Below are 10,992 nucleotides of genomic sequence, written 5' to 3'. Positions count from 1 at the left end.
TCTTGGCAAAAGACACACCTTGAGCAGCCCTGTGCCCAATCAGCAGTCGGACCTGCCTAGGAGACAGCAGCTGATGAATCACAGTGACTATAACTGAGCAGTGAGTTTCTTCCCCGCTCCTTGAAATCAAGGAGAAGCTGTATACTGTGTTGAGTGAACTTTTTCACACTTTATTTTTAATTATTACTGCTTTTCTACTAGGTGAAAAATGCGCCAACTATTTGCCAACAAGCCATTATGAAGAACAGAAGTTCCTACTTTCAGCTGAGAGTTTTGCAGGCTATTCCTTAAAAAATATTACTTAAAAAAATTTCTTCCAAAAGAATTTTACTTATAAACTGGAAGGAAAAATTAAAAAAAACCCAAAACACCAACCAAATCTAAAAAAAATCCAAACAGCAGCAAAATTTACATATTTACATCAATGTGAAACTATGCACAAGCTCAAAACATGCTCTACCAGTCCAGAGCTCAATAGATTAATAGGGAGAAGTAAACTTACCTACTCCAGGCATCGCACTGTATTTTATCACGTACTACTGTTGTTTGATTACAGAAGCCACTTAGGAGTTTCCATTAGGATCTCTCCCCACTCACCCAGGCTGTATATCTGCCCTGAAAACATTTACGCTCTCAACACCTCGATGTATAATTGCATCACTTTGGGGTGATTTATCCAAGTAATTTTTTCTTCAGTCCAGCTGTACTGATCCTTGGCAGGAGACGACCGGATCGAGGAGTCAGTGACCCGCACACCAGGCGCAGGCCAGCGCTGCGCTGCACGCCCCGCTTGGCGCTCAGACCCACGCTGTGTGGCACGGCTCCCTCGCCTGCGGGATACCGGGCTGCAGCCGAGCAGCTGCTCCAGGGACAGGGGGGCCCGCAGGCAGCTCCCACTGGGTGCTGGCGGTTACATCACCTGCGCGGCCTTGTCTTCACCTAAAAGTGCAGTAAACGGTTCCCAAGTGGACCGGCTTTCTGTTTAACAGTAGAAATGAGAACTAGAATTGTTTTAAGAAAATCCCTAAGAGCTCAAGAGACCAAAACATCGACCTTCATCCCACAGACAGGATCTGCCCGGCGTGCTGGGCTCTGATTTGAGACCTGTTTGATGCCACACGACTCAGCATCTGGAAGGATTATCTACACTATCCTTTCTCTTCACAGCGTTAGCTCCAATAAATGGTATTTGAAGCAATACTTCACAGTCTGAGTGTCTTCCTTACTGGAACCATAATGAACCAGTATCTCTTGGTGCAAAACAGCAGATCACTAGATGGCTTTTAGGTATAACCCCAAGGAAGAGAGGTATGATGTCAGGAATGTTCAAATCCATGAGTTGAAAACTAATGACTTTATCTTTCATGTAAGTATGTTAAAATTAAGCTACATATGGCTTGCAGGTGTAAATTCCGATGCTGGATATATGTCACGCAAGCTCTGTCAGCACAGAGATAGCGAAACAATCTGAATTTCTGATTTTATGAAGAAGCAAACCAGTACAGGCTGTTGCGGACTGATTTCATCATATTCTGCTGGGAATTAGCTGCACACTCACCCCAACCCCATTCTGCACCGCAGGAGTGAAGACCCTGAAAGACCAATCTCAAACCAAAGCCAAGCCCCTACCAAAGTTTTATGAGCCACCAGCAACATTACTCTCTTTCTCCACAGCCAGGATCTTTATGTTTCTCCTCTGCCCCTTTCTTTTGTTCACCACTGTACTCTCATGTCTTCCAAGGACTCCAGAGTAACTCCTCTGCCAGGTTCCACTATTCCATTTTAACTCAGTGTGAATATTACTTGTCTGGCCTGCCTAGAGATACCATTTCTCACACTTTCACCAAATGCTGTTCCAGTCTTTTCTCATTGTGATTAGTAACATAAAACATACAACTATCTCTAGTTGATAACTATATTGCTGAAAAACGAGATGCGAAACTGTCCATCAAACAATGTAAGGCCTCTATGGAACTAATACCAGTGACACAGCAATTCATACCAAACACAAAAAGTGCCCATTTCCCTTCTAAACTAGCCATGAATAGCATTAGTGCTTGAAGGTAAAATAAGAAGCCATATTCCCACTTTTACACATATAATAATTACCTTGCCATCACAACACTAACAAAAGGAAGCGATAATTTCTGTAGCAATCTTATTGAATAAAGGCCACTTGTATCAAAATCTGATTGAAATTCCTGAGCTTCTATTTGGGTGTAAACATCTACCCAAATCTCTCTGTAATTTTGGATGGGGGATGTGATAGTATTTCTTTCTGCTTTTTCAGGCTATTTTTTCTGGATTCCACACCCTAGTGGTTGTAAATTCAAGTATTTACAAAATTAACTACAGTCATGTATTGCAATAATAACAATATTTACATTATTTCCATGGAGGGTGATGGCAAAAAAAAAAAAAAGAAATCTTATATCAGTGATTCCTATGACTTCCAGATATCACCGACACTGCAAGCTGCTTGCTTTGCTTTGCTGCAGAAATGGCTGGTACCTATTACTAATTTGAATAAACCAAGATAAACTTATACAAATGTCTATCACAATTCTGAACACAGGAAATGATTTTTTTTGTTTGTTAAGTCAACGCTTACTGCCTGCCAGCATTTTGGAAATAAAAGTAAAGCACCCTAAAAGAACAAAGGACATTATTTTACTTCAATGCTAGAATTGAGGAAAATTCACTGCTGATTTAGAGTGGCAGAGCTAACTCTGCACATTCATCACAAAGAAGCCTTTGTGCCTGCACTGTCTGCACAGAAGAGCCTTTGATGTGCAGCTTTTTGTTTCTTCATATTGTAACTTCTGCAGGGTGATAAGTTGCATTAACTTCAATGACTGGTTTTATGAGACAAAAATTGGAAGCAAGAATATGGAACAACGATGAAGCAAGGATTAGCTATAAAAATCACTTGCTAGTTCCACATTCTCACGCTATGGCTGTTAAAACAGAGCAAAAAGTTTTACTGATAGATTACAGAAGCACAAAATCTGAGTTCAGTGTTCTGCTTTTAAGCTAATTGCAAAACTGGAACACGGCATTCACTTATACAATATCCAAATGACTTCCAAAACAAATTTACTGTGTTTACAGATACAAAGCATATTTTTTCTAATCTGTCAGTCTTGAAGCACTGATCAAACTATAATATTCTGTACTATAATATAGCAGTATACAATGAAGCTGCTTATTTATGTAGTCATTCCAATGAAGACTCTCAAGAGCAAGTTTTAATTTAATTGGTATGGGGAACTTTGCTGTTTTCACTTTCCTCAGATCTTCAACACATGGTAAATTAAGTCTTGTAACTGTAATACAAGTTAGCCAGATTCCAAGTAGGCCAGTACAAGATGGTAAATTTGCCTCAAATAATGAGCATAATCTATTGTAACCAGCAATAAATTTCACAGATCTACAGTTCTGAAAATATTAGTCAAACTACATTATATAATCACCTTTGTTATACAATTTTCTGGATGGAAAATAAGAAAAAGGAGGATAGAGTAGAACTCCAGGCAGGTAACTCAGAGCTGACCTGGCTCTGCTAGCAACTGGCAGATGTATTTGACGAAGTCACTTAACCATGAGTCAGTCTACCTACAACTGGAATGCTGCAATCCTATCTTGTTTAACAAAACCATTTGATATCATTAAATTGAATTTTAGAAGTCTATAAATTACTAAGAAAGTCACAATGAAAGTATACATTCCAGGCGACTGCTATGCTATTTCTGATGTTCATAATCCAAATGACATCTTAGTTTTCCAGCTGTGCACAAACTTCCAATTCCCTCTGTTTGCTTCCCATACTGCAGGGATTTATGTATGGGCACTGAAGATAGGCCCCCAGATGTGCTGCTTTTGCAGAGGAAGAGTGAGATCCTCCCCTGTCATAAGGACATCTCTTCATTGATCCCACGTCATCACTTCTCTTTAGATTATGATAACCCTTCCTCAGGATGTATTCTCTCGTATCCAAGCCTCTTCTGCTCACTGAAAGGACTGGAGAGACACCTGGGCCCCTGTAACCTTCACCCTCAGCCCCAGAGCTTCACAGTCTCTCCTGATGTGTCCCTGGTGCCCACACAGATGCACAACAAGGAGCAAAAGTCTAAGGACCAGACAAGCCTCGACAGCCTCTCTGCAGTACCATGGATCCAAGGCCCAGCAGTCAGCCAACATCCCAAAACATCGCATCAGGGTAGCAGATGGGTGCTTCCCTTCCCTACAGATGGGAATCTCCAATACCTATCAGCTGCCTTTTACTCCTCTTGTTGATGTTTGGTTCAGGCTCAGCTGGCTCCCTCGATGCCTCCCCTGATGGTGCTTGATCATCTTCACCTCTTCCCAGGGTACCACAGTGGTTCTGGCAATTGCAGCTCTGTAGGCAGAGAAGGAGCCTCCTCTTCTGTTGCCAGAAATGATAAAGCTCCAGACCTCTCCATCTTGGGATTGATCTCCTGTTGATGTCTTCTTTCTTCCCTGACAGTACAAAGCCTGCTCACCTCCCCTCACAGCTTCTTCTCCTCAGTCAGTTCCTTGGTCAGAGCCCACCTCCCACAAGGTGGCCACCTCACCCCCACGCCCAGGGAGAAGCACTAGACACCTAGGCACTCCCTGAATGGTCCCTCTGAGTAATGCCATCAATTTTGGTGTGGCTTTTAACAGGAATTATTCTACGTGAGAAAATTAATTCCTGCCATATGGCCACTCAATGTCATATTTGCTTATGCTAGAGCATAAAAGGCTGATGTCCTATGGTATGTGTCATGTATGGTCAAGGTACCAGGTAAAAGAATTTGGGAACGTTCCAAATAACAGTAAACACAACTACCTTGTCTATAATGCCATTGGAGGGATACACAAGTTTCCAATTTTCCCACCAAAACCAGATCCATTCTATCAGTATTCACTACCACGCAACAACTTGCTCTCGTTACAGTTTGACCATTGCACACCTCTTGGCTTTACAGACTGGAGATGTGGTAGAAAATTGATGTTACTTACTCATAAAATATAAGTATTCACATAACAAGATTTCATAATAAATTCTTTTGGAAATAAAGGAAAAAAGACAGACATGCTCTTTTCACATGAAGAGCTGCTTGTGTTCTTTATATGCAGGTCACGGCAGCAACTAGAAGTAAGCATTTGGCTGGCAGCCTTTAATTTAATTCTGTTAAAGTGAATTTCCTCACATCTTCATCAGAGAAGAATTTACAGCAGACTGCAACCCAAACAGAATGAAAATCACAGCTTCCCCATCTGCCTATCGTTACCAATAACCCACACAGCAAATAATGTCCAGTTATCTTTAAAAAAAAAAGACATTAAAATGTTATTTTTGAAAAATGCATATAATATAGTAAACTTATTTCACCCTGTATGTGAAAGGGTATGTGAAAGTTTTTCCTAATCCATGGAGAAAATAGGTAGCTGTAATACAATTGTAAATTCTAAACAAGAATTTTGACAGTGTTGTGGATAATAATTTAGAATTTGAAAATTATCTTTCATAGTTAACCCATATGGTGCCCATCACCCACCTGTAAATCTGAAACTCCTTTGTTCCCATTTAGTTTACTTCCAAAGTATCCAAAAGGTACACCACTGCTTTTCATCATTACACTGACCACAGACCCACTTCTGCTCCATACCATTCATCACATCCACCTCTAGCCCACGCATAACCTCCAGGGGCTCTGTTTGCCCCTGCGATGCAAGATTCCATCTACTTCTGTGCATCTCTGATCCACACTCTAGTATCAATTATATCAGAAAAAAGTCTTCTCTGACTGCTTACTATAAAAATAATTTCAGATTTCTGCCTGTCTAAAAGAGAGTGCTCATTTTCACAAGAAGCAAACCTGAAGTTTCTCTAACTCCTGTAAAACGGGATGAGCTTTGTTTCCCACTGGACAGATAGCATGCAGGGATGCAAAAGGCCTAAGACAGTAGTGACGTCCCATTAGCCACATCTTTTGGTTCAAAGGGGCTGGAGGATCCACAGATAACTCCTTCGTAGTACAGGCGCTTCATCACTTTCCCTGTCTACTGCGTGTGTGTGAACCAGAGAAACTGAGCATCTTCTCTGCACAACTGTGCCTGTGCAGGGTCAGTCACACTCCCTTCACACTTGCCAAGTGGAATAAGAGAGTGAGAAAGATGAAGAACGTCCGCACATTCGAAGTTAGGAGGCTATGGGTACTGACTGAAGAGTTAGTCAATTCCATAGAAATATTTATGGAGCTAAAATTCTGCAGAACACCAAGCTGGCTATCACCTGCACTTCACCTACAAGAAAATGTGAACGGCTTGCCAAGCCATGCTGCACAGCCAGAACAAACACAGGGTTAGACCTTGGGGAATCCCGGCCCCCAGTCCATTACCTCATATCGCACACTTTAGTTAGAAAAATCAAACTCATGAATTGTGATACAGTTCCATTAAGTGAATATTCAAGTAGATAAAGCAAATTTACAAATAAACCTTTAAAATACAATCACATCTGCTCGTTCTAAAAATCCACAGAGGGATAATTTTGCTGAAAAATTCCAGTACAGTACAGTCAACATACACTTGAAACAGATCTAGTAAAAACTTGTTGAGGGTGGGAGGAGAAGAGCATATATATAATTCTGGGCTAGATTCCCAGCCTGGGTAATATTTGTAATTAAAAGACTGACAAAAGGACACAATTTTTAACTAGTATTGTTTCTGCAATTAGATCAGAGTCAGTATTCACACAGTATGCTGAGTCAGTCACTCATATTCATAAGCAAGTGAAAAGCAAAATTTAATCAAGATTAAAAGCTTTTCATCCTTTTAGAACATGCTTGGCAAGCTCTTTCCAGAAATGGCACTGACTACACACAACCAACCTTGCTTGCTACCCAGTGATGATCCAAACAGTCGATAGGACACGCTGACCCCACAATAACTTTTAGCTGTCAAGAGAAATGGGCCACACAGTACTAGTGCCACACTCTGGGAAATCTATAAAGAGCAGTAAACCCCATAATATCCCTCATCAGAGACAAGAGTCTGCAGCCATTTCTCTTCCTATCCCTGTTCAGAGGAGGTCCCAATCAATGCAGATTAAAAGTTTTTTTTTCCCCTGAAAGAAAGGTTATAACATCACTTAAAGCCTGGATTTATTAACAGGGACATCTTCAAAGGAAAGGTTGGCAAAAATCACCTACGTTGTCTCTGTTAAAGTGAGTACCATGCCAGCTGTGTCCCTTAGAAAAAGCGAGGCACTCCGGGCCAAACTACACTCTTACTAACACTGATATAGGCTTGAAATAACTCCACTGGCTTGGTTTTGTTAGATCAGATTCAAAATGATTCAAATGAAAGCAGAAGTTAACCCCGTGTTTTTACTCACAAAACATTCCTGTTATCTGCACTGAACCAGACCACTGCGCTGCACCGCTGCTTAAACAGTGCACATCATTCCCAGCACGTGGGTGAGGCGAGAAAGCAAATACTGCATTTAAATAGTGCAGGAGAAGGTAAGACTTTGGTTTTTACATTGTTTCAGGTTCGTTATCGTTTAATTGTATATTTAAATTATTGCTTTTAATCTGCATACTTGAGGATGAGCAAAATTTATGTTTAATAATCTGAAAATAGCATGTACGCTAGAGAAACATGTCCTACTCCTCTCAATTATTTTGGTAGTCTTGAGACAAAATCTGTACACTTGCTGTTGGATTTCTAATGTTTGTTTTCTAAGTAAACTCTGGCAGAGGCAGCATAATCTTTATCAGCATCTTGAGTTTACCTGGACAATATAACTGCTTCATTCTTACAAAATGAAGAACCAAGTAACCGAGCTGAGGAGGCAATAATAATACAGGCAATAAGAATAAACAGGCAACAACAGAACTCCATCACTTCATCATCAGCATTTAGTAAACCCTGCACAAAGGAGAAGGGAAACTCGTAGAAAAGCAGCTAAGCCAACTGGGTACGTTCTATTAGATATCTTTGGCCATTCAGGTTTGATACCTGGAAAGTGAGAAACAAAGTAAGGTACATAATAAGGCATTTCCAGAGGAAGTTTTATCTCAAAATTTTAAAGGTACCTTGCAGATGACTAGCTTGGACACCACCACATGGAACAAGAAAGCATCTGTCTATACTTTACAGAAGGGAAAATGGAGCAGACAGCCTACGGACACACAGCATGGTAGTTGCACGGCTGGAGTAAGAATCCAGAAGTTCAGGATTAAATCACTAGACCACAGATACATACTTTTACTTCCGAGCTGCAAAGGAGGAGCTGAGCTGTAGGGTCATCTGAAAAGTGTTAAAGGAACAACTCGAATGTGTAAATATTTGTTGGCTTGATGTTAAAATAAGAGCCCAGATGGTTACACCTAGATTTCAAAACGTAAGACAAGAACAAAAATTTGCACTGTCAACTTTGTCTTTGACAATTATTAACTCAAGGATGTAGCCTTTAAGACTGCTTTGGCATTTAAGGTAAACTGAGGTGTTTTCCCCATAAATTTGAGGATTTGAGAAAAAAAAAAATTAGGTGTTGCTTATCACTTTGTTTGCTCTAAAATTACAAATAACAAAAAGAGACTAGATAAAATTTCATAATTCTAAACAGACAGCCTTAAGATGAAGAAGAACAAATGCGTACAGAAAAATAAAGTGAAGGAAATTGTATGTCTAGGATTCAAAAAAAAAAAAAAAAAGTAGAACTAAGTGAAACAGAAATGGAAAGCTGCAACACAAAGAGAAATCCCAGCACAGGGAGGCCAAAGATCAAGGGTAGTTGTAGTTAAGAAAAATCATTCAAAATGCATCACAGAGGAGTACTTTGCACAGAATACAACTTGAGGGAAGTAGACAAAAGGACACCAAAAACAGCTGCATGAGAAACAGTTTGAGAAATGAGAAACTTGGGCTTATCACCGAACCTGAAATGTTAAGAAAAAGCAAAAGAAAAATATCTTTTCAGAATAACACAGGCTGTCCTTTAGCAACAGAAAGGCACAAAACGTTATGCTTCTGAAATGCGGTGGAATACAAGACAAGTGAAATGCAGACTATACAGCACCATGGAAAAGATGCCAGGAGCTAATTCTCACTGTGCTAAGCTACAGAACACGGACAGAAAGTTTCAAAGGAGAAAAGGCCCACCAACCAAGCAAGAAATAATTCTGCAAAGCAAATTCCCACTGGAAAACAAGCATAAAATTATGAAAAATACTTTAAAAATGTGGTATTAAGAATAACAAAAAAGTGGGGGGGTTAAGAATAGCTTTATATAGTGAAAGGGAGGCATCACGTTGGATATTTTTGAAGGATGTTTGACGTAAATCTCATGCATTTCTGAAACAAAATTTGATACCCTCTGATGGACAAACAGATCTAATTAACAACAGAAAATGTTGAAATTGTCTTCAAACAGACTCCCATCCCACTTTTGTCAAAAGACAGTAGCTGGGACTTCTCCAAATGTCCTGTCACAGTGCTCAGAGAGATTTCACGTGACTTTGCGTAGGTTTGGCACTAACAGGGAGTGCTCTTGAAGTAAATGTTTTTCAAGCATTTGCCACTTCAATCCTCCAGGGGAAAAAAAAAAAAAAATCTGTATGACTGATTACTGAAATTGATTTTGGGAAGTGTTGAGGATCTCCTGCAAGGTGCTAAAGCTGCAATTATTTTCAGTGAAAACAGTCAATAGCAATATCACAAAGGACATCAATGGGAATTAAGAATGAAAAGCACCTTGTAGTCATGATTTTCATCCTTGTGTGGTATGAAGAAAGCACTCTTGGCCATGACTGCAGTAATCTGCGTTTACTAAAATACTCCTTTGACCATCAGTCTGTACCACTGCAGTGAATGGCCTCCAAATGCACATGTTCAGGAACCAGGAAAAATGTGCGGGAAAACCCTCACAAAATCAGAGTCACTGTAGACACCTGGTTTTATGTACTTTGCTTTCTGAATAAAATAGAAAAATAAATATAGAAATAAAATACTAATAATGCAGGAAAAAAAGAATAAAGCAATAAGAAAATAATAACAAATGTATGGTACATAAATACATTATATAATAAAACTGTAAATATGAACAATGAAAATACAAATATAGCTTTGCATTTATTCCTGAAGAAAACATTAGAAGGAATTTGAGGAAATAAGAATGAACTGCAAGTGATACCATTCTAACCAGTTCCTAGGATCTTCACCAACTGCATCATCACAGAAAACAATGACTAAGATCCTTGGACTGTACACCAGGTATTTAAAAATTACTATTAAAAATTATTTCTGCAACGTGAGGAAAGGGGTACAAACTTTTCCATCAAAAGACTGTACCCATCTCCCAGCCAGCCCTGCAGCAGCTCATCTGTTAGTAAAGCTACACCGGATTAACACTCTCTGTACTCCCTTGTAGGAGTGATTTGGCACGATTGCTCGTGTCGCCCCAACTCCTCAAGACATTGCCCTTCGGAATTACTCCTACCTGCCCAAATATATGTGCAAGAACAGAACATGTGTTAGTCCAACAACATCCATAAATAAGATCATTGGAAGAAGTTCTTAACAGCAGTCTTCCTGCTGGCAGCCTGACAAAGAGGGGTAATTCTCCAACGCTCTGATGGTCCCATGGAGATTTCAGCCCTCACTGAGGAAAAGGCAGAGATGCAGACGCATCTACAACATGGAGCATTTATCTTCACCTTAAGAAAATTAATTTAAAAAAAAAAAAAAATCAAACTGTAAACTGCCGAATGAAACCCTCCCTACAAGAGCTCTCTTCAGTATCTTCAGGCCCTGTGCATCCCAGCATTTCTCCTGCCAGTTTGCTTTCTCCTGCTGCACTGCACAGGTGAATCATTATAGCAGTAGGGTTGTAATAATCCCTACTTCAAGGGAAAGAAAGAAAACAACCTGATTGTGTAGGGTCGCATTTAGGCAATCTATACGTGACCACCTCTTTGT

The sequence above is a fragment of the Leptosomus discolor genome, chromosome 3 (assembly GCF_034619465.1).
Source record: "Leptosomus discolor isolate bLepDis1 chromosome 3, bLepDis1.hap2, whole genome shotgun sequence".
In the NCBI taxonomy this organism is placed as follows: domain Eukaryota; kingdom Metazoa; phylum Chordata; class Aves; order Leptosomiformes; family Leptosomidae; genus Leptosomus; species Leptosomus discolor.
The sequence above is the reverse complement of the archived record's forward strand: the minus strand, read 5'-3'. Positions refer to the sequence as shown.